Raw genomic sequence first — 26271 nt, 5'->3', positions numbered from 1 at the left:
AAACTCGAAAACTACTGGATCGGTTTCATTTTTTTCACCTACATTATATATACTATACATCGTGTTTGTTTTGTATAAATTGGTAGACATTATTTTAACGAAAGTGAAACCGCGGGGCACAGCTAGTTTAAGATGTGTGTTCATACCATGTGAACGGAAGGTACGCTTGGCGAGAATTATAGGCTCGATACGTACGCCGTTCAACTCACCGCACAGAAAATTATTGTAATAACGAAACTAGGTTATAAAATCGTTTTTACGTAATACCTGCAACCATACAAGCATACTATCAAAACGTATGTTAACCACATACTTTGAACATATCCGAACAATACGACAAATATTACGTAAATTCATTGTTGTAACCATAAAAACAGTAATGAAACAGACATACAAACATAAAAGGCACCATTTCTGGTATTTTTATCAATCATATAGATCTAATGTCTATATTGTATCTATCAGGCATTGTAGATTCTAGATTGTAGTAACGCTAACAAATATTTTAGTTATACATATACACCTTGGATCATGACAGAATCCTTTGTCGAATATAAAACATCGTTTACAAAAAGTAATTAGGAATCTACGCGACTATTTCGTCTATGGTTACTAGTGACACCGAATAGTTTAATTAGGCACAACGGCATTCACAATTAGTTACACTTGGGCATTGTTGCATCCCGGTCCTCGACCGAGGCGTTACAAATGGAATGGTTAGTAGGTTTTTCCTTTCGGTTTTAATTAGTTCGTCCGCAGCCACACGGCCGCGCGAGCCTTCACTCTGATTGTTGTCAGTTTCCCACTTCCCTCGTAATGGGTCTAAATAATTTGCTCTGTCGATTTAAGGATAGAAAACAATAATTATAGTTTAAAAACTAATAAAACAAACCAAACCACCAAAAACGTTATCTTGACGATCCTAATGAGGGGAATGGGACAAAATTATTAAAATCATGTATTGTCATTGGTTCTTGATAAGTGTTCAAAATTTTAAATTAATCGAACCGTTCGAAGTGCGTAAAAATCGAGTTCAAAGATTCCGTAACATACATGCATACATACAAGTCAAGCAAAAAAACATGCGAAAAATAGAACGTACCGTTTATGCCCGTTAAATACTCAATTTTTCCAAAAGTTTACTCCCAAAGGTCGTAATTTGATTATTTGTAGCATGCATCAATTGCCAAATGTCGATCTTTGATAGGCCTAACATTGGATAGATAGCGGACGAGAGTCGATATAGCACATTATTTAAATGTATGTGCTAATAAAACCGCGTAGGGAGACACATGAAAAACAATTTGCTCCAAGCACTCTCATTATTTGAAACTCCTCAACATGCGAGCCAAGCTCCACAAAATATACATCGATTGTCTTTATCATTTCATTATGTACATAATCGCCTCGAGTAAGGATACTGAAACAGAATTGCAACAAACGAAGTGACTGTACGAGGATTAAGAAACAAACCGTAAATAAATAATGCGATATTCAACTTCTACTTTGCGAAATCAATACATTTAAGATTTGAGATAAGTTGCCGTTGAGCGGTCAGTGTGCGAAATGTAATTTTCGTCATAAGTTTCGTAACAAGTACAAATTAAGTCACACGAAGAAATTATCGCTCAATATACAAATTGTAGACACACGACGCGTATTGGTTGGTCATAGACAAAGGACATAGATACCAATAGGCAATCATTTTTAACGTAAATAAGATAAGATTCTGCGGTGTGATTGGAACAGACTAAACGGTGATTGGATATACGCGCGTCACACAATAGTTATAATAATATGCATGACTTTACATATGACGTACCTGACTAATACCACAAAATAAAAACTAATAATACCTTAACCGAAAATGCATGAAGTTTCTAGTAATCCAAAAAGACGCTTTCTACACTACAGCACCACACCATGAACACACACAAAGACGAATACAAGCACCTAGACCCAAAAGTAATATCCAAATTCATCATTCATTTCATTCATTTTGAAGGTGGTAGAACCCTTTGTGGTTCGACTACGGCGGCACCACCGCCACACCTATTTCTACCTAATAACAGCAGTGTTAGGCGCTGCTGTGTTCCGTTTTGAAGGGTGTGGTAAGGGAGACAGACTTTTCCGAGGCGTTCCAGCTCAGTCATCAGGGGTAGCGGCGCATCTGTGCCCGACCTCAGGTAAGAATGTCTAATCCTATCTGGGGTTCAGATGTCCATAGGCGGCAGTAGCCACTTACCATCAGGTGGACTGCATGCTCGTCTGCTACTCCTATTTTGTAAAAAAAAAATCATATTCGTTTGGCCGGGGATCGAACCCACAACCGTATGTGTTTCAGTCCGGTATGTTGACCGCTCCGCCACGCGGGAACTAAACAAAATTACATTTAAACAAAAAAAACGTCTAAACAAAAATAAACTTGAAAGGAATGCATTTCGCCAAACCGCTTTTGTTTTATAGGCACCTCTTGTATCAATTGCTCAGTGACCGTTAGTGATCTATTAAATTGCTATCAATCAACTAGTTTGCAGAGTTAGTCATCGCGAGGAAGTTTGTAACGGACTCCGTAAATCAGAGGAGGGGAATCATGACAGCTTCTGAACGATCTTCATTGAAGTAATAAGACAATAGAACCAATCATAAATAGTACTAAGTCTGTGTATCTCATAAAACGTTAAATATGTTTTCCTAGATGCATTTAAACTAGTCCAGATTTATAAAAACATTACATTACACTCTGACGAATCTCCTTTTAGGAAGAAAACAGGCATCCTTAGAGATTTGTTTACCTTAGTCTTACTTGAATGTTATGAAAGATTGTGTAATTGTTTTGTTATTTATCAACACTTGTATACTTATTAATTCCCATACCAGATTATTTTGATACGCAACGTTTCATACTTATCTAATTTCACACATCAGCTACATTTTATTTTACATTTTGAGACCTACAATTACAATTTACGGTAATTTAAGCAATGCTGTACGAGGATAATGAGATCACTTACAATAAAATTATGTAAATGTTAATAACACTCAACTTGTAATTTTATGCACAAGATCTCACCAGGCATTGTCTTACGTCGAATCCGTAATAGAATTTAAGCACAACCGTAAAAATAAAAGTAACCGAATAAATTATAATAGCGCGGTGAGTACGCTTTCACTCTCGCCCCAGCCTCCCCGCAATCGCATTGTCTACCGAACCTCGAATATCATCCAACTTAGCGGAAAGTATATTGTTAATGTTAAGTAAATTGGATGTCTACACTCACCAATTATTTGTTACTATACAGCTTCTACATGTCGACGACGCTCCGCTCGCGTAAACATTCTTACGTACGTCACAAATTTAACGTATGAATTGAGCTAAGTATAATACCTTGTTTGTGTAGGTATGGAAGCACTTGTAGCATAACTTTTGATCAAGCCATACATAGAGATTTGGAGTTTACAGCAAACGCCAAGCGTGCAGACGCGGCATTACTATAATTGAATTATTTAAGACGCCTACGCACTGAGAACGTTACGCAACTTTAATAATGAAGCCATTTATTACTTTTAAAGAATCACGTCGCAAACAATTGTTATTGTGCAGGTGCCTTTATCCTCTTAATCACCAATTGCTATAATGGCCATCGAGCTTTCGACATCGTATCACCGTGAAACATTCGATACACTAACGGGTTTGTAATTTCACAATGAGAAAGGTACGTGGCCTAAGCCTGTAGTGGCCGACAATTGACTCCAATAGAAAGGTCGCCATAATTAAATTAGCGATGCTCTCCTAATGTGAAATATTGACCCGCGAGCGGCAAGCGGCTCGTTCTTAACACGTAGAGACCTAATCTATTCCTCTCTAAAACATCTGACATTTAAGGAACTAATTCGACGTTGCTAATATATAATTAAGTGCGTATTCGTACTATAAAGGTTCACAGGATCATTAAACGTGATTCGAATACATAAATGTCAAAAATAACAAGAATTTGCTGTGTAATAAATATATTTTCGCAGCTCGTCCCAAATCTGTAATTAACTTGACCAAAGCTTTTATTATAATTATGTAAGTATTTATGCAGCGAGTATTTGAGACTAAACTTTACAGTATAAATTGCATACAAAATGTTCGAGAAGTCAAAACGACCATCAAACTAAGTATACCGCTGCCGGCGAGCGTCGTTAGGTCAACTTGTCAACCGTATCGGAGTAATTCCGATCTTCGTGGAAAGTGGTATAAGTGTAACAGATATCGTATCTGGACGGGTCTCTTATTTCTGTTCCCGGCGGCTTGTAACAGTACTAGGCTGCCGGCTGGTGTGTACACACGCTAATACCTTTAACGAGGTCAGTAGAGCCTGCGACGTGCACGAAGAAACACTTTGAACTTGGACAAATAAAAGACATTCGTCTATTCGCTTTACGGATTGAAAGAGCAAAGTACTTGAAATGTATCATTCGCGATAAAAGCGCACGAAGTGCCAGTTATCTCATAATAAGATACCTACATTTAATGTATTTCGATGTTGATCTTAATATAACATGTTTGTGTCAGCGATCTTTCAACATTCTAATGCGATTATGTTAAATAAAGCTAAGTTTGCAATATTATTTAAACAGTGATTTAAATGTAATTCATAAATATACCTATGTAGATGTTTAGGTTAAGTTTGTTAAAGTTTATGATTATGAAATTATTTATGATTATGAAATATTTCCCGAAATCTATAAGCTTTTTACTTGCCAATTGTGAGCTATTTTGACAAATACCATTCCGGTATTCCACATTATATCCGGGGTAATTAAACTATGGATATCCCAATAGTCTAGCTACGAGTATCTCGCACATTTCTGGTGGTATTATATTATTAGCACAACGAGATATCACTTAGCATCTATGAACGTCATTTCAACATAGTTTATTACTAAATGTATTAATGGAATTTGAAAATAGCATTATATTTAGTTATCCACTTCACACGCATTATTCATGAAATATTTATTATAAGGTTTGAAATCGTAGCTCAATATCAAAATATAATGCATATTACATTTAGAAATTTCCTATGAAATTCGCACTTTTTATTCTATATTGAAATTAAATTCCACTTTCTTATTTCTTAGTTTACCCTAAATCTGTATTAAGATACATTACATTACATTAAGATACATTACATTTGTCGAGTTGATGACGAGTTGATAATAATTTAATTGAATACGCATATTTTAATTACGACTGAAATTGTACAACATTACAGGTGCGATCTACGCAACAAGGCTGTATGTGTAGGGTTGTCAATCTATTAAAATGTACAGGCCGACTTATTAAATTGTGTTGATCATCGCAAAAGTATAAGGAATATGCGAAAAATGGTGAAAGGAGTCCAGATGCCCATTATGATAATTTTGTCGTATATAATAACCATTTATGATTAGGTACTTTTCGGAAGATGAATTTGATTCACTTATTCATCTTAATCATAAATGAAAAAGTAAAGAAAAGCAGTAGTGTTTTTTGTTTTCATGATAATTACTAGTCCCTAAAGATTTTTGTGAATATGTTGGCAACCCTAGCGATGCATCTGTTGTTGAGTACAATCGGCCGGCATTGTCTAGCAGCCATTGTCACTGCTCAGGAAACTGGTGCCGGCCAGCGGTGTTCTCACATTGTTCGCGTGTAGGGCATAATGAGGCTCTTTAACAACAAAATACGTAGCCATCCAACCCGACTTTCCTGACAACCCACTGTGATTGCTACACCAGTACGGAAACTAATCACTGGTAATTAAATGGCTGCATTATCGTAGCTGTAGTTAAAGAGGGGTCCAAAAGCAGTAGCGTCGTCGGTCTACTACTTAGTCTTCGGAAAATTTTATTAGCGTGATGTGAAATGGAATAAATAGCCTTGAAGGAGGCGAACAACAAAAAACCGTTATATTTAAAGATTTTCTTTTCTCGTCTATACTAGTTTTAGACTCACCTTCCTTATATACCTACATTCATGACTGTAATAGTTTTTTATGGTATATTGGTCTTCCCGTGGACAAATGAAGAAGATCAGAACCAACATACTCCTCAGATATAATCTTTGAAATATTCTTCTATCCTGTTTCCTGTATTATTACTTAGAATCACACAAAATCAAGATGTGTAGATGAATTGGTTGTGGACATGATATTCCACTGACCTTTGCGCGCTGATCTGCGTACCGAAGAGAAGGGGATCCGGTGCTACATATCGAATTAACATAAGCCGTCGCTGCCGTAATTACTGCATTTCTGAGTATCTTATGCAGAACTGACATCGCGAAGTGTTTCAACACCGTTTTAGAATTTAGTTTTTCACTGCAATCTATTTTTTATATTTTATACCTAAACGATGTGGCAAACAGACTACCTGATGGAAAGTCACCGTCGCCTATTGACATTTTCAGCAAAAGAGGAGTCGCCAATGCATCGCTGGCTTTAAAGGAGAGTTATTTTTGCACCTGTTTTGGAGAGCCCGATCGCACTCACGGGAATATCTCAGAAGGAAGTTTTTACAGAAAATAGAAATGCTACGTAACATCCATGCTACTTACTTATTGCAGACCCTTGTTATCGGCACTCAATGAAATAACAAACATAATGAACATCCATCAATTCATAACCATACTCAATTTCTCACTACCAAAGATCTAAATTTACAATTTCCAGTAGACAGATATTATCAAATGTTTGGTAAATAAACATTGGATAGATTGATTATTAATGACGGGCGTTAATTATCTAAAAAAACAGAAGATCGACAAAAACAATTTAAAACATCCAGTGTAATTGAAGATCTTTTGAAGTGGCCCTTTGTAATTATAGTTCTGATTATACCTCACGACAGACGTTTAACGAAATAATTGCCTCACTGTTCTGTTAATAATAGAAAATAATTAACACGATAACACTATGAAGAGGTCGCAGGCGAATAATAATGAACGGTTGTTTGAACAGTTGCTACTCGCTCTGCATATAGATCAGCTAACATAGGTACTAGGTAGGTAGGTTAGTCGAAATATTGGTCCCTAACTAACCAACCATATAAATATCTACTAGCTGACCCAGCAAACGTGTTGCCATATAAGTAAAAAAATGTTAAGGGTGAACAACCCTTATCACTTAAGGATATGAAAAAATTGATAGTAGCCGATTCTCAGACCTAGATACTGAATATGCCTATAAAATTTGGTGAAAATCGTAAAGGAGTACGGTAACTAATATTGTGACACGAGAATTGTTAAATAAAATAAACCTTTTCCCACGGACTAAATTGTGAATCTAAACCATTCTGAAGTCCCCTTGAACACACACAACAAATTTCATCAAAATCAGTCCAGTCGTTTAGGAGGAGTTCAATGACATACACGCGCACATAAAAATATATATATAAAGATAATATCAGTATTTTCAAATAACTGCTATTTTACATTTGAAACGTTTCCGCAACGCAAAAAAAACATTGACTATTTTATTTGCCTTTATTTGACTTTTAGACAGAGATTATCGACTTTATTTTAATATTTGTACCCCAAGCTCTTACATTGTAATCGAAAACTGTTCTGCCAACCGTACAAACAATAATATTAGCAAAACAAACAGAAAATACCTACTTGATAATTGAACCAAAAAATAAAATATAAATTTTAAGGAATGTTATTTGTTTTATACGTTAAAAAGCGTAGGGTGCGTGCTATCATTATTTTTAGTATATTTATCACTGTAGTTGTTGTCTAACTGTTGAGTACTTGCAGGGACCAAGATCTAAGAAACTCTTATGCCGTAGTCAACTCTAGCTTCACAACCCTTGGGAATTTTCTCAAACTTTGCTTCCATGACACTATTAAAGTGTACCGTAACGTCGTGTCGTTAGTCGTGTCGTGACGTATTGTAGGTAAGTGTGTTAAAGAGATTAGGTGAGAATGAACTGTATTTTGCAGTACAATAGTGTTAGCCTCTTCCGTTCACAGTACGTTTTAGTTTTGAGATTTTTTTATCGAACTAAGATTATTCGGTTCGGAGGAGCATGCTAGGAGTACCTACATTTAATTTTGACCTGCAAGAAAACATTACAATGTTTTTTTTTCCTGTAAGAAATACCTATCCTATTGAGAGTAAAATACAAGTTTAGATCTAGTTTGTAGCACGTGGATTTTTAAAAAACCGAACTGTTTATGTCCAACTTAATGTCCACTATTGGGCTACCATCATGGATGTTGCTAATATCAAAGGACTATTTCAAAGGTAAACATTAATAAGAGTTTAATAGTCGTGTTTTTTTTAATTACGGACATAGTCATGCATGCAGTCATGATGGTATGCATGCATGCATGATGGTAGTTGCTACTGCTACCCATGGACATCTACATAAATGATCAATCCCAGATAAAAATAGACCTACTTGAGGTCCATCATAGATACGATACCGAGAATGAGATTATTTTGTGGCCGATTTTAATATGTCGTGACGGCGATAGTTTGTCCACCGCAACTGATGTCGGTGGTTTATTTTGTTCCTGCTGTCACGGGTGTGACGGCAGTGTATGGACAAGCGGCGATGACGGTGCTCGGGTGACGGACGTGCGGGGGACAAGCGACTATAGTAAATGTATGTACCGCTACTTCGGCGCCGTCATTAATTATCGGCTCGGTGACGGTGGCGGTGGACAAACAGCGTAAGGACTAAGTTCTAACGCCTTGGATAAGTATGTTTCCCTTATGACACCCTTCAAACCTTTACACAACAGCGCTTAATACTACTCTTATTAGGTAGAAGGTAGTTGCGATGGTGCCTTCGTAATCGAACAACAAGGGGTGTATGCATATTATGTTAACTTAAACTGCATCCGTATTCACTCAAACTGTACCCTTCGTATGAGTTTTTACGTTTTTACAAAGATGACTGTTTTTTATCTGTTTACGTATTTCCCATTGATTTCCAATCAGTTCTGATACAATCCGCTAGGGGCGCTGATTGGAAATGTATGGGCAACTATGTAAACAAATACCAAAACAGTTTGGGAAAAACGTAAAAACTCATACTAAGGGTACTGTACTAGTAGTTTAAAGTGAAAAAAAATATTTATATAATGAAAAATACTAATATTTAAAGTAACAGTTCCACGTATTACGTATAATGTAAACGACAAGCGTTACAAAATAGCTACAAAGTGTTTTATGTGAGTTTAAACTAGTGACCGATAACTCGGAGGACGTTAGAAATGGCACCGAAGTGTGAAGTTAACACGAGTATTTACGTTAAGGCGGGGACATACTAGTGAAACGCCACGCTACCCGATGCGTGTTGAGTCAAACCAACTCTATATTCAACTCCGAGGCGCAGGGCCGGATTTAGAGGTCTAGGCCTTGGGGCAACAAAGGAGTAGAGGCCCCCTGGCCCCAAATTATTTTCCGAATAAAATGAACAATTTTTTCAGTTGAGTTTTTCAATAAATATTTTATTATGAAACGCAGGTAGATTCTTCTAGTATTCATGTTTGTAAGAAAGTACTGTAGATAAAGGTAAAGTAGCAAAAAAAAAAGGAAACGTTATATATATTTTTTTACTAGTGTTTACTAGTCGGAATTAAAAAAAAAAAATCCGACGTCTCTATTGTGGGGGCCCTTCTTTTGTGGAGGCCCCGGGGCTGCCGCCCCGGTTGGTCTCCCTTAAATCCGGCCCTGCCGAGGCGTTTTAGCTTAGTCCTCAGGTAGCAGGGCATGTGTGGCCGACCTCAGGTATCAACATCTACTCCTATCTGGAGTTAATTACGGATGTCTATGGGCGGCAGTAGCCACTTACCATCAGGTGGACTGTATGCTCGTTTGCTACTTCTATTCTATAAATATATCTATATAGGTGTTAACGCTATAAATACGTAATATATTATCAATGTATGAAAGTCAATCCTGATAAAACGACATTGAGTAAAATTTACAGAAGTGATTCGAGCAAGATATATTTACAAAAATAAAGCGTAGTAAAAATAAAACAAATTGTATTGAAAACATTTCTTAGTGTGTAAAATTATTGAAATCCAACAATTAGGTAAGTTTATTTTATTTATTTTTTAATAATAAGAACTCTTGTAATGTTCACACAATGTCGCTTAGTATGTTTCGAATTTCAATCTTTTTTTTTTTTTATATAATATAAGAGTAGCAGACGAGCATGCAGTCCATCTGATGGTAAGTGGCTACTGCCGCCCATGGACATCTGTAATCAACCCCAGATAGGATTAGATATTCCTACCTGAGGTCGGCCACAGATGCGCCGCTACCCCTGAGGACTAAGCTGGAACGCCTCGGAAAAGTCTGTCTCCCTTACCACACCCTTCAAACCGGAACACAGCAGCGCTTAACACTGCTGTTATTAGGCAGAAATAGGTGTGGCCGTGGTGCCGCCGGAGTCGAACCACAAAGGGTTCTACCACCTTCAAATCTACTCGTATATTAGGTAAATATAGATTTGATTTGTCTTAACACGCGTCGCTTGTATCGGGGAGCGTGGCTTTTCAATAGTATGTTTCCGCCTTAACACTATCTTATACTACATGGTGATGTAATTGGTGATGTGAGTTTTCAAACTATTAGGTTATCACTGCTTTGCATAATAATATACTTAGTACATAATTTGTGCTATTAGAAAAAGCATAAAAATAAATTTTGTTGTATGGCGTCCCCCATCCTTTTTATTTTATTTTTGTTTTTAATATTTGTTGTTATAGCTTCCGTTATGAATGCACTGAAAAATGTCAAGTATATATCTGTAACGATTCAAGAGTTAGTGCCCTGTGACAATCGGCCAGTTTAGTACTTAAGTTTCCATTTTTCCACTTTGGATACGGAACTCTTAAAACAAACAGCTACTAGCTGTTTGTTTTAAGACTAGCGTACATTAATTCGAGTGTAATAATGTACGCATATTTTCTACGTATTTTTTACAGAACATTACATTTGTCCACTGACTGAGGTACCTACTTACTGTCAGCGAAGAGATTAGAAAGTTTATCTGGATTTGATTATGACATTGTAGAAAGAACAAAAAGTACGTGTAAAAAATACGAGGACAAATCTTATATTTCGCACTAAACGTATTTATATTGTATGAAATATCGATAATCCAATCCTAGAAGTTAGATTTGGTGAAAGTTAAAATACATATACCTACCTAAAATTAGGCTGAAATCGATAATTTATAAGTAAGATTATTTATATAAGATATATTAAAAGATTATTTAACATATTTCTTGTTAATTCATCCGGAGTTTTATGCTTTATCTAATGAACCGGACAGGTAGACAGTTCAAATGTTCACGGTGCATTTACGTCTATGGCTGCTACGATAATAAATACTTAAAACTAAAAAAATGGTGTTACGGAACCCTCGGTGTACGAGTTCGACTCGCACTTCGCCAACATCAAGATGAGGTTTAATAATAGACAGTGAAAACACAGGGAAAACGCAATATACATAGCGATCTGATGGTTCGGACACGCTCCATTTCTTCACGGCAATGTGGTCGAACGAAACTGAACTAGTTTTCCTATTTATCATCCATTCCCAGATTGGCACGAATCACCGAGATTGTATTCAAATTAGGCCTTGTTCATACGTCGTGGCACTTTCCATTCATGCATAAATCTGTTTATGATTGCGAGATAAATTTATCTATATTGTGCCTGTGTTGTATGTTATGGTTAGTTATTTTTTTATCCGACTTTAATGTTTTCTAACATAACGTACCTAACATTCCTTAGCACGCTTTTCAGCCCCAACGGCTTGACAGAGTTAACACATTATAAGGTGTCGTTGGATTGGACAAAAGTGTGGAAGTAACATATAAGCTACATTACTTTCCTTATCCGTGAATTATTTTTAACCAGTTGGGGAATTTATTTTTGACATAATGTAGCGCAGGTTCGTGTTTCCGAACGGCGTCGCGCGCACCCCTTTGCCAATGATTGACAGTTGTCATAGTATTTTCCCATAACAGTTAGCGGTTGTACTTTTTAAGTTCCGTTCCACCGCGCGCGAAGAGATTTCAAGGATACCATTGCCATAATAATTATTATTTCAGACATGTGACATGAGATCTAGATCTTTGTAATACTTTATTTTATTGAGCTACCTGTACATAGCTATACCTATGCTCATATCTAAATAAATCTCTAGCTAGTCTCTATCTAGTCTAAATATCCAAAGTAATTAGGAATTGTGTTAAAAATAAATAAAACAAAAGTTTTGCATAAATAAACTCAATCCTCGACCACAACATTAATTAAGAATAAACTAACCATTTTCGAAATAGTACGTATAAATATTTCTATAAGAACCAGTGAGATGGATAAATAATAAATATATTGTCGTTGATTAGACAATTCATATTGTCTCTACGGAATTCGCTATACAAATAGATGGTAGATCAAGTGAGCTATCTACTGTTCGTTTAAATGACTGTCATGTAACGCTGATTGCTCGGTGTATTAGCACGTCTCCCGAAGCGATGCAATAAGGTAGCGGAACACTTCGAGAAATTATTATAAAACGAAAGTCTAATCAAAGCCCATGGCGGTTTTGTAAGCATTTGTACGCAGCTATCCGTGTATAAGCCAGACCAATCTCGTTTCTAACGTTAACAATTACAATCTATTGTCTAATGACTTGTAAATTAAATAAACAGCAGCTCAACATTTTGGCGTTGTCAAAACATTACTGCCCCATTGCTAGGAACAGATTTTTTTATTAGGTATTAGGTATAGTACATAGTACGTACGTAGATATAGTCCACGGCGTTAGCGAAGTGTGAAATGGTAAACTTCCACCTTTGAACACATTTGTTTTTTTTAGATAACTCTCCACCGTGTTGGTCAGGTCATACTTCAAAATTTTCAGAGTCATGTGAGTAGTCAAAAATTGGGCTTAATTGGCCATATTTTGCTTAAATGGTATAGGAAAACTTAGTGAGGAATCCGACACGTTTAAGAGTTTGTTTTTAAATCCTTAAAGCTGAATCGTCGTATAGGTCGATAGTAGTAATTAATAGGGTTTAGGTATGCTTACTAATATTATAAATCCGAATGTGAGTTTACTTGTTTGTTTGCTACAATTTCACGTCGTAACTACATAACCAATTGACATGAAATTTTGTACACACGTCAGGAGTACAGAAAGTACACAGGGATTCACCTGGAAAAACATCATTCCCGAGAGAAAGATAATAACCTCTGACCGTCAGCGAAACCGCAGATAAAAGCTAGTCCATAAACGACGTCCATATTTTTTTTAGTTTATATATTGTATTAGTGTTTCCTATGTTTTGTATTTTATGAATAAATGAATTCTCATTTCTATTGTAAAAAGAAACTCATCAAATAAATTTTTCATTCGTGTTTTTAAAAGTCGACGACGTGACGTTGACGTTATTAAAACCTTACAATAACAAAGTTAGCTACAGTGCGGCGGCAATTTACCTGTTTTTCTATACGCTATCTTTTGTGAAGCATCATAATACCCATATAGCCTGCCATTTGTCATTGCAACAAGGTCGCGTAGTTGTCACAGATTTACACTGTACCACTGTACACGTGTTAACGGTTGCTATACAAACAACTGTTAATTTGTAATGGATTTTAATGAGCACTTTGATGCGGGTTCCGGAACTTGTGGAAAAGAGAAGCATAATTTGAAAGACCTGATTATGATTTACGTGAGACGCTATAGTATGGATTGTTATTTGAAAAGGGAGCAAATTTTTACCATTATGGAAAAAAAGATACTGTAAGACATTGTATATTTACACTAAACTCGTTGCTACAGTAATTTACGCTAATATGGTACATTGTAAAGTGTACTAAAGATATCCTCTCATTTGAAAAGAAAGTAATCAGTGAAACATAAAGAGGAAGAAAAAATCATATTCATTTTTGGGTGTGGTAACATTCAGCGACTACCTCAATTCACCATCCTAGACCATGACAAGAGGAGATAATATAACTGAATCAGATCATAAAACCCACTCTTAAGCAGTAACATTTAGCTATTACCTCAAATTCTCGATAAAACAGTGATGGACCCTCCTAGACATGGTCTAGGAGGGTCCATCACTTGTTGTTGTCCATCATTGTCATGGGACAAGAGGAGATAATATAACTGAATCATGATCATAAAACCCACTCTTAAGCAGTAACATTTAGCAATTACCTCAAATTCTCGATAAAACAGTGATGGACCCTCCTAGACCATGACAAGAGGAGATAATATAACTGAATCAGATCATAAAACCCACTCTTAAGCAGTAACATTTTGCAATTACCTCAAATTCTCGATAAAACAGTGATGGACCCTCCTAGACCATGACAAGAGGAGATAATATAACTGAATCAGATCATAAAACCCACTCTTAAGCAGTAACATTTAGCAATTACCTCAAATTCTCGATAAAACAGTGATGGACCCTCCTAGACCATGACAAGAGGAGATAATATAACTGAATCATGATCATAAAACCCACTCTTAAGCAGTAACATTTAGCAATTACCTCAAATTCTCGATAAAACAGTGATGGACCCTCCTAGACCATGACAAGAGGAGATAATATAACTGAATCATGATCATAAAACCCACTCTTAAGCAGTAACATTTAGCAATTACCTCAAATTCTCGATAAAACAGTAATGGACCCTCCTAGACCATGACAAGAGGAGATAATATAACTGGATCATGATCATCAACCCACTCTAAGCAATACCATTTAGCAATTACATCACATTCTCGATAAAACAGTAATGGACCCTCCTAGACCATCACCAGAGGAGACAATATAACTGAATCATGATCATCAACCCACTCTCTGGTACTCATTTGGGTTACAGTTTCCGCTCAGAGCTAATAGTTCTGTCCATAGTCCATCACGTAAGCTAATGGATATACTTTATAAGTCATTGAAAATATTACGAAGACAATATCTTTGTCAATATGATTTGTTCAGAAAATTCTTCTAGATCGTACACAAGGTTGTTCACAATGTTACTCTTTCTCAAAAAATGCTCAAAAAACTAAACATTGGAATGCAAAGTAGTAGAGCTAATATGGTTCAACATGGGAGGTAACCCACCGCCGCACTCACTATATTTATATCTATCTATTTCAAGCATGAAACAACTCTGATTTCATCATCTGAGCTCTTAGGCATCGCCATTTTAAATTACTTTAGGTAGAATCTGCGAGATTTAGGTAGAATTTAGGCAGCGCTTACTTACCATCAGGTGGACTGTACTCTGGCAAATCCAATGGTGTATAAAAAATATTTGCTAATTATTTGGATATTGCATTGCATGCCCATTGAAAATGAGCTGCCATGCCAACATGCCATGCACTTCACTTCCATGCACGTGCTGCATCCGGCGGGACAGCTCGCAGCTCCGCACACATATGGTGCTTCCAGAGGTCGTTGGACCTGATTTACGTCAATAATAACGGTTTGTCTTCTTCGTTCTAAGTAGGATATAAGTATTTTTCTAAAACTAGTGATTAGTGAAGCTTTGCACGTCAATAAAAGAAAAATAAATTAAATGTACTAATTTGCCTATATATTTAATTTTAAAATTGAAGATTAGCATATGTTTTATTATTATTTTAAAAGCTTATTCTATGTTTTTCATGGTGTTATTAGTTGAATTTATTCTCTTATTAATTAGATTTATTTCTATACAACAATTAGTCTTGCATGGAGACGGTCACGGTAAAATACCCCTTCGATTTAACATAATTAAGAATGTCATTTTAAATACTTAATTCCTACTTATCAGTAGGAATTAAGTATTTAAAATAATAGTAGTTTAATTCCTACTTATCAGTAGGAATTAAGTCCCAGTGAACAGGGAGGGTGTATGCTCATACTGCACTAGCACCAGCTTCGCGACGACGCCTGGTAGTGTGGGAATCATCCTTAAGGGATGCCTACCCGCTAAACACCCAGTTTCAGGCTTTAGTCCTCGGGGACTCCACAGCCAACGTCAGATGGCGAGCAATCTCTACAGACTTATAATTATAAATCTAACTACAAAAACTAATATTTTAGTAAGTACAGATTTTCCATACCCAGATAATACCACAACGTCGCATTTCCCTCATATTATGCAGAGATAGTAATAATGGCCTTTGCTTGGAAATGACAGAAAAGCGAGACACAAACATTATCGTTTTCTCTAAATGATTACAGAAGATATTATGCACTTATCTGTACGCGTAATGCGCTGGTACTAAAAAGGTGTTAATGGCAAGCAGATAAATGTAATTAATAATTTATTCCAATTAGGTAAAATATTTGGGTTTATTGGCTGTTATATTAAACTACTTTACAGCCGTATTTACTTATCTCTAAAGATGTATACATACACATAATTTTTTTACGGACATACTTAAGTATTCGTTTTATTAAGTTATACTATTTTAGTTGTTATTTTTTATATTTACTTAATCTTTAATTACTTAATATTTATTTAATCACCATTTATTATTTAGATTAAACGTTTTGATTTCAGTAAAAAAAATTTGGTCGTTGATTGATTCTTGTGACCGCACACTTGGCGTTTCCGCAAACTCCAAACCTCAAACATTTGGTTTGATCAAAAGTTATGTATATGTACATGCGCTTGCCACCCACAAATCAAGTCAAATATTCTATCCACATAATTTATAATAATTTATCCACATAAGCAAATGGCTTTAACGGCGAAGGAAAACATCGTGAGATCTGTCTGAGAGATTTTAAAAAAACTTTAAAAAAAGGTATATGAATACGCACCAATACGCACTTGGCCATCGCGGTGGACTATGACCTATTCCTTCCCATTCTGAGAGGAGACCCCTGCCCAGTAAGTGGGCTACTAATTTGTTTACAATGACCAATGATTGTACTTACTAATAAAAAAAAATCCGCCTCTCTCGCCAAGAGCGTTCTTTCTTTATGCTAATGCATACCGTGTAACGCATACAGCTAGAGACTGTATAAATGAGCACTTATTATTATAAAAAATAGCTCATCATGAAAATAATACGAAATAATAAATAATTTGAATATATTTCTAACAATACTTTGTAAGCTTAAAATATTATCTAACGCTTACAAAGTAGGTACAAGCAAAATGTTTGTATGTAAATGGTGGCTCGCGGCATCTTTACAATTTCGTCAAAGGGTCAATGAAGTTTGTACAGCGGGTAAAGGTACACGGTGTACACGGTTAACACGGTCTTTCTTTACACAGATGTTAATAACTAACGTTTAAAGAGGTTAACTAATGTGAACGGTTGTTTTAATGGAAATTAGAAACTATGAAAAAATTATACCATTTATGTACCTGTTTGCTACCGTTTCAAATAACATTTTATATTAACGACGTGAGTTATCAATAATATAAGGTAAATATAATAATTTAAAAATATAGACATTTTTGATTTAAGCTATTCAACTGTCAATTTTAATAAGCCAATTAGTAGAATCGGGACCTCAAATTAGGCGTTAGAATAATTAGAAAGTACTCCTAGTCTCATCGTACAAGGCCTCATCTTCATGTGAATGTCGAGGCCAGCCAGCTCGTCAACACTTCGATATAAGGAAACGTAAAAGAACTAAAACTTTTTGAGTTACTGTAAAAATGACTTATGAGAAGAATTACGGACATGTTGAACACATGTCATTGTTTTATGTCATGACATTTGAATGGGTCTTTACCAAGTTGCATCCAGTAAGATACATTGTTGTCAAAATCCAACCTCTGTATTTTTTAATTTTCGAAACAATTTTTTTTTTGTTTTTTACTTGAATAAATTAATCGTCAATATTCAGCTTTCCAGCAATATATATTGTTGTTAATTCATGTTATTTTATATTTTATCTATACTAATATTATAAAGAGGAAAGCTTTGTTTGTTTGTTTGATTGTAATGAATAGGCTCAAAAACTACTGGACCGATTTTAAAAATTCTTTCACCATTCGAAAGCTACATTATCCACGAGTAACATAGGCTATATTTTATATGAAATATAATTCATAAATAGATTTTGTACAAAGTTTGCCGGGTTAGCTAGTATATTATATACATGAATTAGTAGCCAGGCCCCTAGTAAAACTTAAACATGACAAATGTGTATGAACCTTTATATAGTGAGAACTTACAAGTGACAAGTGCTGCGTCGTGTGCGATGATTAAAGTATGTACTGGATTAAATTAAATCACTCTTTAGTCTGTTAATATTAGGGCAAGTCGTAAATAATATGAAGTTTAGTGGATTCTTTACATCAAGTGCAAGTCATATGTTTACAAAAACAAGTGTAAGTATGGTACTCGACTATAAGTATAGGATGTTATAGCGAAGAAAATTTAAATCTATGAACTCGACAGCGAATCGGTGGCAACCTTACATAATTTGGATAGTTTATTTATCAAAGGTCGCAACAAACATACACACATTCGAAAAACGTAACCACCTTATATCGCAGCCTGTTTAAAAATATAACAATTCAACAGTAAACATTACTTTAAAATACATTTTCTTTTGAAACTACTATGTCAATACAAGACACGTCAGGCTTATCATTTAAAATTTTCGATCACTCAGATAACGTGTTATGATAACGGCGACGACTATTAAAGCTGATATTAATGTCATATCTTCACATGGAAACGTTGTCAAATAATCAAATAAATTAGATTTTACATTAATATAATGTGGCTTCTGATTTATTATACGTATATCATGATATCTATACAATAAATCAAAGTCAAATCGAATCAAAGCCATTCGCGAATAATTTTCACAATGCGAAAACATGGAAATGTGTCGGTCAGTGCAAAGTTTACCTTGGTGTTCGTAGGAAGACTATCACAAAACGATAAAAAAATAAATATATTAAATTCATTTCTTAGTTATACACGTGGATACCTTTTGTTTTTGCCGTTAATTGTTTATAATCGCCATACAGCCAATAATGATTAGACCTTTAATTCTGACCTTTAAAACAAATCAATCTTTAGACGATAGACAAATAAAATTAATTTGACTTCGAGTGCTGGTGACAACGAAATAATTCATTTCCTAGTACATACTAATTGACGACCGTTTCAAGGCTGGCGACGGGATTAAATATCACAAATTAATTGAAAACGTATGTACGAGTGTATAAATACAGGTAGTGCGATATTACGAGTATAAATTAAATTAAACGAAATATCACTCAGTCACCTTGGAGTGCCGTTGATGGTCGCAAACTACTCATAGTTGCATGGTTATCGCTGAAATAATTTAAAATGTAGAGCGGATGGTTACGTTACATCATGTTACAAACGTCACAACTACGCTATGTTATCTATCTATTGTTTAAAATTTCATAAAAAATAATATGTGTTCTTTTGCACTGCATAATAAAGCGTCTTCTTGTTTTTGACACCTACATTCATATAAAATATTATTGATTATATTATACGAGATGAAGGTATTTAAGTGTTATGAATACCTCATTCATAAAATTTACTATCAAATGCTATTTAGAAAAGAGCCCAAATTAAAATTCTCAATAATTATTTATATATAATAAATATTCGTCAAATTAATACAATTTGCACATCTCTTGGCTTACAAGTCGATTCTACGCTAATTATATCTTTAATTACTTTTAGATCTAAATGCGTTTTGTTGCCTCCGCGGAGACCAATGTCCATGTGTTGACGAAAATAGCAGTTTAAAAGTGAGTCAATTGCAATATCGCCTTGTATTCCGGTACTGCGCGTGAGGTATTGTGCTTCAAGCACAAAAACTTTGCACAAAAAATATATAACTACTGATGTATTTTCACTTTCTGCTTCTGACGTTACAATTGTGACAGTGACAATCGGACTGTTCGCTCAAATTTAAATTAAAACCATTCTATAAGTCATACTAAAGTCTGTCATACCAAAAGTGGTAATAAAATGAGTGAGTCGCTGACAAACATTTACATTGTAACATGTATTCAATTTACTATAAAAATTACGCCAAGATCAACATAATTTTGTAACATAAATCACCAAAAACTTCACTAAAACCAGTGCGACGAGCAAATAGATAAAACACATAATAATATATAGTTCTATATATGGTTAAAATTGCTTTAACGATTAAACATTACTTGTCTTTCAAAAAGTTACTATCCAGACTTTAGAAAAAAATTCAAACGTCACGTCTAGACGTAAATTTACGACACGATACATAATAACAAGCGAAAATTTACTTACCTTTTAAGTAAGTTCGGCATCATACTTAACACACAACACTTAAGCAAACATAGTTGAATATTGTTTCTGTACAACTGTGCTGTATAAAGCAGAGGACTGGCGGAGACTTGGCATATTATCTTAAAAGTCGTTATCAATGACAGATCGGAGTTCTCTCAGCCTTATCATCTAATCTACGAACAACACGTCAATCAAACCGCGGTGTGACTATCTCATGGCTTTTGATAATACATCTCGTTGCGGCGTCACGTGGAAATATACTAAAATGTAATTTACTTTTACACTAATGACTCATTACAACTAATACCCAACTATTACGATACGGAAGAACCGCTGCTATGTTTTTCAGCCCACCGTAAGAATTTACATGACACTAGTGGTGCCCGCCGCTTCGCCCGCATTTTAAAGAAATAATATGACATAAATAAAACGGAAAATTTGTACCTGCATTGGAATGACAGTGGTGCCATCTGTCGAAAATGGGTCTTACCAACTCCCAAACCCTCGTGGGCTCTTGGACAACAACTTTGCTAAAGATCATCACTTACGGATTAAAAATTAATTAAAATAACCTTTTCCCACGGACTAAACTGTGAATCTAAACCATTCTCAAGTCCCCTTGAACACACAACAAATTTCATCAAAATCAGTCCAGTCGTTTAGGAGGAGTTCAGTGACATACACACGCACATAAGAAATACATATATAAAGATATGCAGTAATCTGAGTTAATAATCTATTGATAATGAGGAAAATACCATTAAAACATTTGGAAAAACTAACTAGGAATTTTTGCTCGTAACTCTGCACATGCGTGTTTCTTATGTCACCTCTTCCTAAAAGAGGCACTCGTTAATATCCTGTTGAAATTTGTCATCCAGTTTAAAATCCGTACATGTGAAATGTTTAACAATTCCTAATAATATAATGCCTTTAAAAATGTTTACTACCATCTAGCGACCATACACAAACGCGTATTTCGTAATTTCGGTGTGACGATTAACTTCGACGAAGACAATTTTTCTTCGTGACACTATTGAAACGTGTATGTGACGTAATCTTTGTTGCATGTAGGTATTTCACCTTGCTCTGTCGCACCGCGGCTGACTCGAGCTCGAAATTCATACAGTACCCTTAGTACGAGTTTTTACCTTTGCTCGAAAACGTTCGCCGTTTACGCTTTCGCTCACATAGCGCCCCCGTGGACCGTACTGGAACTTAAATTTCACAGTATAAGTGTCAAAAACGGAAAAACGACGCAATCAAAATTAAATTAAAAATGTTAAAATAAATGCATTGTATTTATATTTGCTAAATTAAATGTCGTTACAATTGACTACTCAGTTTTTTACAACTCATAATGTGTAATTTTAGCTCCGATAAGGTCCACGGGGGCGCTGTATGACCAAAAACGTAAACTTTGAACGTTTTCGAGCAAACCTAAAAACTCGTACTAAGGATACAGATTAAATTAAAACATTTATGCGACACACAGTTTATAAACAACTTCGATTGATTGACTTACGTTAGACCTACTTTATGTACCTTAGCGTTTTATGTTACCTTCGGTATTCACAAAGTTGGTATTTAAGCAATTTTCTACGCATTAAAAGAAAATGCCGATAGGAAATTAGACTTCTAGAGTCATAACTGTCATTTGTGTCGTAGTTATTAAGTAGGTATGTCATATTATTCACTATTAATATAATGTGTAAACGTTAAATGTAAGTACTTCCTTAACTTATAGTATCGTTCCCACCAATTCAACTACAGCTTCTAAATCTCTCTCCTCAACACCTTCATATACGTATATTGTCGTCAGCTACTCATATGGGTGTAACATTAATGAATCTTTATGATTCTCGTCGTGTTATCTTAATCTTTGAGTATAGTACCGGAGTCTGTCAATTAATCAAATTACCACTACTATCTATTAAAACATATTATCTACATTACACAGTTGATTTGTTTCCGATTACCCCTTATATTGATACGAGTACATTTACTTTTCTACGGATCATTATATGCTCTTCTTCTTATTAATAAATGGTTAGATTAGAGAACGATGTCGTATATTAAGTACTTATTCATTATCCAAAAACTGTTCAAACTCTACGTATGATATCTTTGTAGGAAATCATCACAGAGTATACTTGGAAGCAAACAATACAGCTAATGACGGCTCAATGCGCTACCAACAATAAAACGTACGAGCAGATAAAACGAATGCACTTCACATAATCACAGACGCAGAGAAAAGTGATAAAAGCAACAGAGCATTTCATAGCAGGCTTACCTAATCCACCATTATTACCGGCGTTTACATAACAAGTTGTTATTGTTATTCACCGCATTGGTCTTCCTTCTAGCTTCATGGACTCCGGAGGTACCATTAAATGTAAATTTGCAAATTTTATAATTTGTTATATAATTTTATTAATTAATGCCATTTCCGATATACCTATTATAGTTACGAAGCGGTTAACTATGCATTGAGTCACAAACGGGCAATTCATATTACACAAAAACGAGTCATTTTCTAACTTTTGATATCCAGTTTTCCTGTTTAGATTAGATTTAGCATAAATATGTTCCTATTATATTTGTTCCAAACTCATTACATGTCAAACAAATATTTAGAAATCGATGAACACTTACGTTTTCAAGTTTTACCAGGGTAGATAACATCAATACATTTGGTAAAGGAGACCATCGACTGCAGTTTGGATTGACGAGGAAACAGCGTTTTAATAAAAAAGAACACAGAACGCTACCTTCATAGGGAAGGCCATGTATGGTTCATTTAGACATACTTATTAACGCCACTTGTATGAATAATTTGTATGATGTCGGCATAACATTACGTTTGCAAAAGTTAAATGAAAGAGGCCTACATTTTTGTTTAGAGAATTTAAGCAGTATAAAAGCTATTATAAAACGTTCATATTCCGTAATATAACACCAGTTTTTAGATGATAATATTAATATATGAACACTATTACATACTACTAAGTATATATGTACTATGCATTACTATAACATATTAAACAGATTATTATGCGCATATCCTATTATAGCACTCCAATAAACTAAGTTAATTGAATACTGGAATAAAAAGTAGATTAGCAGATAAATACGTAATTTGCAGTGAATGGTCAACAATTATTCTAAAGTTAATTGTCATTAAACATTCCAAAGGTACCTACCACTTCATTATTGTCGTAGAAATAATAATTAGGTTAAGTGTTCACTTTGAATATATTATTCGTTTCTGTTACATAACAATCAGCTGTGTACTGGTTCTTAAATGTGTTTTATATGGATACAGTGTCATGTATTATGGTAGAAATCGACGTCAGTTGCAATCAGTACCCTTAGTTTGAGTTTTTACGTATTTACAAAAATGACCGTTTTATTTGCCCATACATTGCCAATCAGCGCTCCTAGCGGATTGTATCAGAACTGAATGGAAATGTATGGGAAATACGTAAACAAATACAAAAACAGTAATTTTGTAAAAACGTAAAAACTCGCACTAAGGGTATAGTATACAATTGTTTTCTAATAATGAAACTGAAATTTTAATGGAATGTTTATGTACAAAATATTTAGAGTAAGTTTTCTTGAAGATAATAGAACTCTCTGTAGTTCGACTCCGGCGGCACCATGGCCACACATAGCTCTGCCTAATATCAGCAGTGTTAAGCGCTGCTGTGTTCTGGTATGGCAGACATCCGAGGTATTGAACTTAGGTCTAATCTTATCTGGGGTTGATTACAGATTTCCATGGGCAGTAATAGCCACTTACCATCAGGTAGTCTGCGTTCTCGTCGGCTATTCTTATATTATAAAAAAGATGTGTACACGGGAAGGCTACGCTGGTTTTTAACAGCACACGTGGAAGTACGAGCCATAATTATCAAGGGATTTAGTAGGGTCTCAGAGAGATGGCTTAGTATAAATATTACTTATTTCAACGGACGGTGATATTATAGATAAAATAGAAAATAGAAATCTAGCAAGTACAAAGTGAACGTAGGCGACGTTGAGAGATAATGCACTAGAAGATAAGTGGTGTCATTAAATATCGATTAATGACGCTTAAAAATAATTTTATTCCATTACACCATAGATAGTACCTATCTAAAGATTACTCACTCCTAACAGTTTTGACAATTGAAATTGTCACTGTCATCTATTTTCGTGTTTGAAAATATGAAAAAAATGTAGTTTTTTATATAATTTACGAATGAATCGATATTTCTCCGCACTTCTTTGATTTCGTGTTTTGCACCACTTAATTGCACATGTTAGCATTGTTCCGCGTAAATTACACCATGACAGCCATTAAATGGCTGACACATTTGTCAGCCATTTAATGGCTTTCTTCAATTACAAGGCGGTGAGATCTATGCATTACACCTTCAGTTATTGTGCTTCGAAAAGAATATAATTTGTGTATGAGAGCTAGGGTCAGATTATTTATATTGTTAAGGATTTTTGGAATAAAAATAAAAAAACAAGTTTAAATATTTGTTGTTGCAAAATATACATTTGACCCACATGAAAGCTTTTTAAAAGCCCATTTAAATATCTTTAGATATTTTCATAATAATCACGATTGAGGAAAGATAGCCTTAAGTACATTTTGACAACCTGCAGTATGAGAAAGTGTCAAATTTTTATCTTTGGTAAGGAAAACGTTGGACAGATTAATAACGGCATCTATGAAGAACTTCAATCCTTTTCTATTTGAAGACTTATCATTAGATGGACTACATATCTGTTTGCCACTTCCATCTTCAAATCTATCAAACAGACTGTAGGGTTCTAACTTTTAACCAACTGCAATTATTATTAAATGGAACACCAAAGTTACGAGAAAGATTATATAAATAAAACAGTTAGATTTGCGAAACTGCGGCCGTAATAATCTGTGAGACAATTGATGTTATTACCGGACAGGTGTCGGCACGCAATACACTTGCTTTGTACGGGACCTCGGTCACGAATGATTGAATAAGTTAGGAGCTAGTAGAATACTGTAACTGACAATAAGTACCGATAATATAGATTTAAGTTCATATGTACACACTGCGTTTAGAAGGTACTGTTGTTGTACACATTGATTCAAAGTTACCTTTTTTGTAATGTGGAAGCACAAAGCAGTAAAACTAATAGTAAGTGGTATCTGTCGACTATAAACACTAAGTCCAATCGGTTAAATAGTTAAGCTTGGAAAATGTAAATTAATATTAAACGTTAGAATGCCTCGTAAAAGTCTATTTCTCTTTCTACACTCTTCAAACCAGAACATTTCAGCGCTATTAAGGATTATGTTAATGAATGATTGTTTGTTGTTTTCCTCTTAGGTGACTGCGGTAATAATTTGGACCGTTATTATTCACACGCCCACACAAATTTAGTACAACTATTTTCTAATTGGTGGCGCGCAAATCGTTTTATTATTATACATATACATATATACATACATGTAAACATTAAACATAACCAACTTTACGATAGTATTCATTTTATGACTAATTATTATTTATATTATACATATAACTTATGTAAGATTTATAAAAGATACCTTCCTTATAAATAGTTAGCTCAAAAGACATTACTGACACTTCTTTATTAGTTCCATGAGTTATTGTATATCGAATTATTTATAACACAATAATTATAAAATATGATTTTCCATTTACTAACAGAATCGTAAAAAATACAGTGTGTTTTATTAACTGCTAGACATTATGCATAAAATGGCACAACATGATTTTCGTTATGTAATAAGTTCTCTATTTATCATACAATATAGGTAGTACACTTACAAATCATTAAAATGCAAGCAGCATTGAGGAAAAGTTTAAACGATTTAGAATGAATGTGAGAGTGTTTTGTCGCTTACGGTATTCTGTTAAAATCTAAGTTAGGTCACATTCGATAAGTTAAGAGGAC

The 26271-nt window shown here is 34.8% G+C and overlaps 1 protein-coding gene across 1 annotated transcript in view; it reads right to left on the bottom strand.

The window, feature by feature from the left end:
* Nucleotides 1-26271, bottom strand: part of Nost (Nostrin) — a 107981-nt gene that overhangs the window by 80911 nt on the left and 799 nt on the right. The gene's annotated exons all lie outside the window — the stretch shown is intronic.

The sequence above is a fragment of the Epargyreus clarus genome, unplaced genomic scaffold (genome assembly GCF_041222505.1).
Source record: "Epargyreus clarus isolate Ecla_fem2 unplaced genomic scaffold, WU_Ecla_fem_2.2 ptg000007l, whole genome shotgun sequence".
Classification (NCBI taxonomy): domain Eukaryota; kingdom Metazoa; phylum Arthropoda; class Insecta; order Lepidoptera; family Hesperiidae; genus Epargyreus; species Epargyreus clarus.
The sequence above is the reverse complement of the archived record's forward strand: the minus strand, read 5'-3'. Positions and strand labels throughout refer to the sequence as shown.